Raw genomic sequence first — 6,955 nt, forward strand, 5'->3', positions numbered from 1 at the left:
TCACCAATGCTTTTCCCTCTGCCGGGAGTATCATCTTTCTTAATTCTTAGTCAACCTTCAAATATCAACTTAAACCTTGTTACACAGCCACACCACCTCAGGGAAGCCTTTCCTGACCCACAGCCTAGATCAGTACCTTTAAAATACACTCTGTAAAACTGGGTACTTTCTTGTATCAACTTAAAATACCTTCAATTAAATAATTACTTGCGAATTTTGTTATTCAAAATTTGTTTCCCCTATGAGAATGTAAGCTCTGTGACAGGAAAGGCCGTCTGTTTTGTTTACCACTGTATTAGTTGTCAGTTTAGTACCTGGTTAAGCATCAAGAGATAGATGGTAATTAATGAATATTATGATTATCCGTAAATAGTTTAAAGAGCCTTGCCTCTCTCCCTTTTATGGAGCTCTATGGCTTTTCACTGAAGGCCACAAGAATACATCCAGACAGCTAAGAAGATCCCCATTCATCCCCATTCATCTCTCTCTGCTGGGGCTTACTGGTGGCTCTCATCTACTTGTAAGTGTTCCAAACACAGCATAGTGGAACCTGCAAGGGGAAATAAGAGGATGGGCAGATACTGCCTGTGGCCAGCTACATGGAGGTAGTTTAAGAGACATAGTACACCAAGCTTCTTTAATTGTGGACATGTTATTAGAGTAAAACAGGCTGGGAAACCAAAAACTGTATTGGAAAAGTTTGAGATCTAGAGGTAGACTTGGGCGTGTCTGCCTCCCATGATAATGTTAATAATATATATAGTCTAAATCTCAAGAACATTTTCTTTGTACCATGGGGAGTAATGCTGTTGGGTTGGGCTTTAGGGTGTCTCAGGTCTCGGGATAAGCACTGCCCATCTGGCTTCCACTCAACCACCTGAGGAAACTGGGATCTCAAACAAGAGAACTTTTCTAATTCTTTCATGATTCCACTTCTGTCCTTGCCAACGGGCTTATGGAAGATTTTCTCAAGGCTCCAGCTGCAAAGAGGTTGTCTCAGGTCAGTGAAAGATACTGGGCCATCATCCCCTGGAGTAAGACTAAATAAAACTGTAAAGTCAATAGGGCTGTGTTTTTCATAGGGATGCCTGAGATGAGTCAGGTTATCCAGGGCCACTGGACCACTCTCACCAACATGTGGTGTAGACCTGACCTGGGATTCCTTACAGCTGAAGCAAAGAACAAAAGACTCTGAGAGAGGTGTCCTTTCTGTGATCTGCAAAGTGGGAGTCTGTGTTTCTACCCTTTGTTTAAAATTCTGCCTTCTGTTTAAAAAATCATTATTTGGCTTGTAAGGACTGACAGATGATCCTTGCTTTAACTATTTCTGGAGCAAGAGGTGAATAAATTGCACATCTTTTCTGCTAAATCCTGAAAGGTGCTTTGAAACTAACCTTGCTACGAGACAGGAACTAGTAGCTCCCTCAGCCAATGGGAATCTTCCACTTGGCATTTTGGCTGGGACTTTCATTCAACCAGACCCTCACCAGGCACGCCGCATGCCTTTCCTCTAGAGCCCAGCCTTCATCTTTGTTTTTGCCCTGTGCCTCTTCACTCACGGGCTCACTTTTACCATATTGGTCTGCACAACTGCTTTTCACAGATGCATTATTCTCAACACAAGCTTTCTCTGAAGCCATCTAGGAAGTAAGGTTTTTTCATGAACGGAGCCTCAGTTCTAGAGCCATCTATTTGGTTGTGATAGGCAGATGGGTCTTCCCTATACCTAAAATGTCCTTTTCTTTACGTTTACACTTGTCTTTTGTTCACAAAGGAATCTGAAACTGGCTATATGTGCACAATGCTCACGATATCACGGCACGTAACTTCCTGAGTGTCAGCAGATGCGCAGTCTGGGAAGAGCAGGAAGTATAACATCCTGACTTAATTCTCTTATGTTGTTCACTTTCTCTAATGTTTTTTTGTAGGTCCTTCATTAATACATGAACTTGATAATATAACCTGATAACCTGCATAGATGACATACATTACCCATAGAACTAGAAAACTTACAGAACAGAAACATAGGTTCCTCAAAGGTCAGGCATTATTTCACAAATTCTTTTCTTTTTCATTTTAAGTGTTAATTTAAATTAAATTAATTTCAATGTTTATTAGTTAAAAACTAATGTGGTATATCTTTCCATTAGGTGTTTCCTATGTACTCGGTCAGAGTATAACATGTACTCAGTCACATGTTATAGTGTTCTTCACAAGAATACATTTCTTTTTAAAGTTTATTTTATTTTTAGTAATCTTCATACCCAATGTGGGGCTCAAACTCATGACCTCGAGATCAAGAGTCACATGCTCTTCCAACTGAGCTGGGCCAGCACCTCTTCATAGAATTTTTTCAATTTCTACCATTGGCCTCCAGAATAAATGTACTGCAGTATTCTGCACAGAATGCTAGCTGCCTCCTATTATCTGTGTTCTGTTTCGCGGCCATAGGAAAACTAAGTTTTAGCTGCGTACATTACTGCCTGCCTGGGTACATTTCTCAGCCTTTCCTGCAGCCAATTTTGGCTCTATCATTAAGTTTCAATCAAGGAGATGTAAATATAACTGTTAAATGCAGTTCTGGAAGAGAAAGCCCTTAAAAAAAAGAGTCTCTCCATTTGTTGTCTGGTCCACAGATAGAATCAGAAGACCTCTTGGGGCTTTTAAGAACAAGGACCACAGCCTAGGGATGGTGATACAGAGACCTGAAAGGTTCCTGGGTTCCTAATGACTCTGTGGAGCCACCTCACCACCTCTGGGTGGTTCCCCTTTGTAGTCCTTTTGTGTGAGCAAAAATCAAGACAGAGTTATCTTGATTAAGTCACTGCCACTCTGGGTTTTTCTGTTATATGCTGCTGATCCTAATCCCAACTCATAGAACCACCTACCATCCACTTAATACCATTGATTCAGGTATCCACAGCTGAGTACAATAAGCGTTTTCAATCTCTGCCTCTAAGGATAAAATGGCAAAAGGAAGTGCGATGACTCCAATTTCAAGAACTAAAGTAATTGCTGAAATTCAGGAGGAAGAAAAGAGATTTCAGAACCATTAACCTTATTTCCTTTCTTGTCTTTTCTGTCAAGGGTAGGATTATTAAAGTCATTACCCAAGAAAAATGTCCACTGCTACATGGAGCCTGTAGTCCCACATCCTGCATTTCCATCCTCTTGCTCCACCCCCCCCCACCACCCCCACTCCTTAGTAACACAAAATAAAATTGTTTGTTACTCGGTTAAGAGTGGAGCAATTCTGCAAACAAAGTTTTGTTCCTAAGCAAGGACTAAAGAAATGAATTAGGGTTTGTGTGCATAATTACCAGGTTCCAGAAAACAGTGTTTGTTCAAATAAGAAATCAGTTCAGGAAATAAAAATGCCAAAAGTAATATTTGTTTTAATCATGACATCAGAGCCCTTCATTGTTTTCCAAACAGACACAACAAATCTTAAACTTTGTTCTTAGTGGTGATTATTTGAATTATGGATACTAAAATTACCAGGATGTCAGAGAGGAAAAGGCAGAGACCAGAGGCTATTTCTCCTTTTCAGAAAGTGGTGAATAAAGCATGCTCTGCTACTTTAACATGCCCAACTCAGTTATCCTTTTCTATTTACACAGAGTTGAAATTAGAAAAATTCCATACATCAGTGGATCTATTTAAAAAGTATAAAGAGAAGATACTGTGCAACGAATGTCTGACTCCCTCTTGGCAATATTGACAGGCATTAAAATATGTTGATTCTCTTGAGTCCATTTATCTCTGTGTGGTGTTTCTCTCATTTCAAGCATTGATGATGCCATATGATTGGCAAAGATTATCCTGTTAGAGTCAAAAATCTATGAAGAACTAAACAACTGTGGAAGTAGCTTGGAATATCCTTTTTCTAGAGTGAACTGTATCTGTATAGCTGTTAACTTTCGTGATCGTTCATTTCTAATCCAGTTTCCAATACCTCTGGAAGAACTGGCAGAACACATGTCACCTTTATATCTCATGCTACTTAACTGATCATTATAATAAAGTTGTCCTCAGTCAACTCTCCTTTCTCATTATGGGGAGAAGTGAGGACAGAGATAGTTCCCAATCAGAATGAAAACCAAGGTGTAGTCAACTACCGACTATGGGAGATGACTGACTTAACTGTAGTTAAGGAGTAGCAGGACTTCTCTGCCCAAACTATGGGCCTTTCAGTTCAGACAATGTTAACAGTCATTACTCAGCCAGTGCCCAATCATGACACCTAATCAAATACCTACTCCTCACCTCCACCTGGGCACACAAGTTATTATATATGAATAAAAGGTAGCAACAGGAACAATTACCCTAGGTAACAGAGTGCTACTCAGTAGCACTCAATAGGCATTCTTTCAAGCTATGTATGTGCATCAGCTCATTTGTTCTTTATACTGAGATTCTACTGTAATTCTGTTTTAGGGATAAGTTAACTGAGGCAAGATTAAATAGCCTGCTCAAGGCCACCCAGCAACTAATGACACATCACACCTACTAAACGATACATCACAGGTAGTCTGACTTTAGATCCCCTGATCCTATGCACTGAACACACATGTTTCTCTAGGAAAGCAAACATAACAAGAAAAGTATATTGGGAGAACATTCAATTTCATCTTACATGAAGACTGTTTCTTCTCAACCTGCAGAGGTGGTCGTATCTGATTAACAACTGCCCTCAGCTGATACTTGCAAAAGGCGTCCCAACAACATCTTTGGCCATATATTGCACCCAGGAACTTTGCTTAGGGAAAGCAAATATGAGTTATGCATTTAAAAGTATCTTCTCTTAGTCTCCCCTTCAACCAAAATTCAGCCTTTTGAAGAAATATTATTTTTTTCGAAGAAACCTTAGTATTGCTTTTTCTCTGAAAATGCTCTCATCCTCTCCAAGTATCACCGCATGACCATGCCAAGTGTGTTCCCCATACACTGTGCACTAAAAATTCAAGGCAGTATTCGATCATATTTCTCAAAAGGAAAAAAAAAGTCTTTGCCTCTGATGTTGTCAATCCCTTATTCCTCCTTATTCTGATATTTTTATAAGTGATTAATATTTGCTTTGTTTCCTCGGTAAGCTAAATTAACAAAATTAGGTTCATTTGTTTTTATACGAGAATAGTAATTAGGTAAGCCTGATAAATCACCAGCATAATCAACCAGAACCTGGAAACCAGCCTGACCTGACAGCCTTTTAACACGCCTTTAAAAATCTTATCTATGAAGAAAGTAAATACAAATGTTGCATCTGATTCTCTCCCTTGCTTCATAGATTGTTAGACTCAGGAAACTTCTAGGACATGGAATCTATGTCAATCTTTTCATTTCCAGTTGGGGATAGTGAAGCCCACGAAGTATGAATGACTTGTCTAAGGTCACAATGTTATTGGCAAAGCCAGGACTCAACCTATGTTTCCTAGCTTTCTTTGGATTATCTTGCCATTTCAATACACTGTCTGTCTGGATTGGTTTAGGGACACAAAGAAGGCGTCTTTGGAAATTCACAAGGAGCTGTTACGGTGAGATGCAAGATAAGAAAATGTGATGTGCTCTGGCTCAGGGATCTCAAGCTGACCTTCAGGAGCTAAGACAGGCATTTGCTACCGTTCTTCCAAAAGCAGCTGCAGGTTCTATCTTTTCTAGAATTTCCAGGATGGGGGGAGGGGGGAGTTGTGGAATACAGAGTATGTTATTATGCATCATTGCTCCACCATAGAGACACATCGATTAAAAATGCTACCTTTTCTCTGCGAGACCCAATTATTTTACTTTCTAATTTGCAGCCTTTGTTCTAGATCAACTCTAGTTCTCAAAGCACCCTAGCTTCTGACCCTTTGAAGTCCCCCAAGTCCCTGGGCCAGTCCTCCTTATCCTTTTTATATGAGAATAGTAATTATTCTTGCATACTATAACCCCTAGGCTCTACCGCCATCCCTTGCCCTGGCAGTCCTTTTCTCACAAATTGTTTTCAATTTTTACAGCTACCCTACTTCTTATCATCCCTTCTAAACGAGTAGTCAGCTCTCTGGTCAAGCCCTAAGAAACCTCTCTCTTTGTAGTCCCTAACATCCTCCAGCTGACCTCTCTAGATCCGTACTGGCTTCAGGCTGTAAATGAAACCCTAGCCTATCTAACAATAAAAAAAATTTAGAAATCCATCCACTTCCCTAGATGCCTGGCTCAAATTACCGTTAGTCTCCTCCTCCGTTTCTCTTTCTTTGGTATAGAAGAAACACTGGATTTGGAATAAAAATAACTGGGTTATGGTTCCAGTGCAGCAATCTAGCAGCCTGACTTCCAGAGGAGAAGGATTTAGTTTTGCTGAGACTCAATTTCGTCATGTATGAAATGAGAATGGATGATAACAGCCCTAGCTACTTCAGTGGATAATTACGATGTCAAGTGAAATGATAGATTTCTTTGTTCATCACAGATTCAACAACTATTGGCACCTATTCTGTGTCAGGATGTGGCTGTGGTTGAGTGTAAACAATTATGACCAAACAGACAGAGCCACTGCCACCTCAGATTTGAAAACAGTTTGTAAGCTGGAAAACACCACACCGGTACTATTCTATACAAATTCTACCTCTTGGAATTTCCAGATCATATCGATTACAACTCCAGGTTCCAAGGAAGCCTTAACTGAAACACTCACTGCACACCACAGAGACCAGGACATTGGACCAGAGTAATGAAGATGTAGGCACACCAAAGAAGAGAACTTACAAGGAGGGTGCCAGCCCTAAATCTACTCAGAGAAGCCCAAGAGAGACTTCTCAAAAGTGCTTATAAATGGTCATCTGAGGGGTGGGCTGAGGGGGAGATGGAAGGCCCCATCTGGCTTCTTATCTCAACCAGCTGAGTCTTGGCTTCACGTGCTGTTCTTTGGATTCCACCTTGCTTCATGTTTCAGCTACCACAAATCTGGGATGGAGGG

Source organism: Puma concolor, chromosome A1 (genome assembly GCF_028749965.1).
Source record: "Puma concolor isolate L17-30 chromosome A1, mPumCon1.1.hap2, whole genome shotgun sequence".
NCBI lineage: Eukaryota > Metazoa > Chordata > Mammalia > Carnivora > Felidae > Puma > Puma concolor.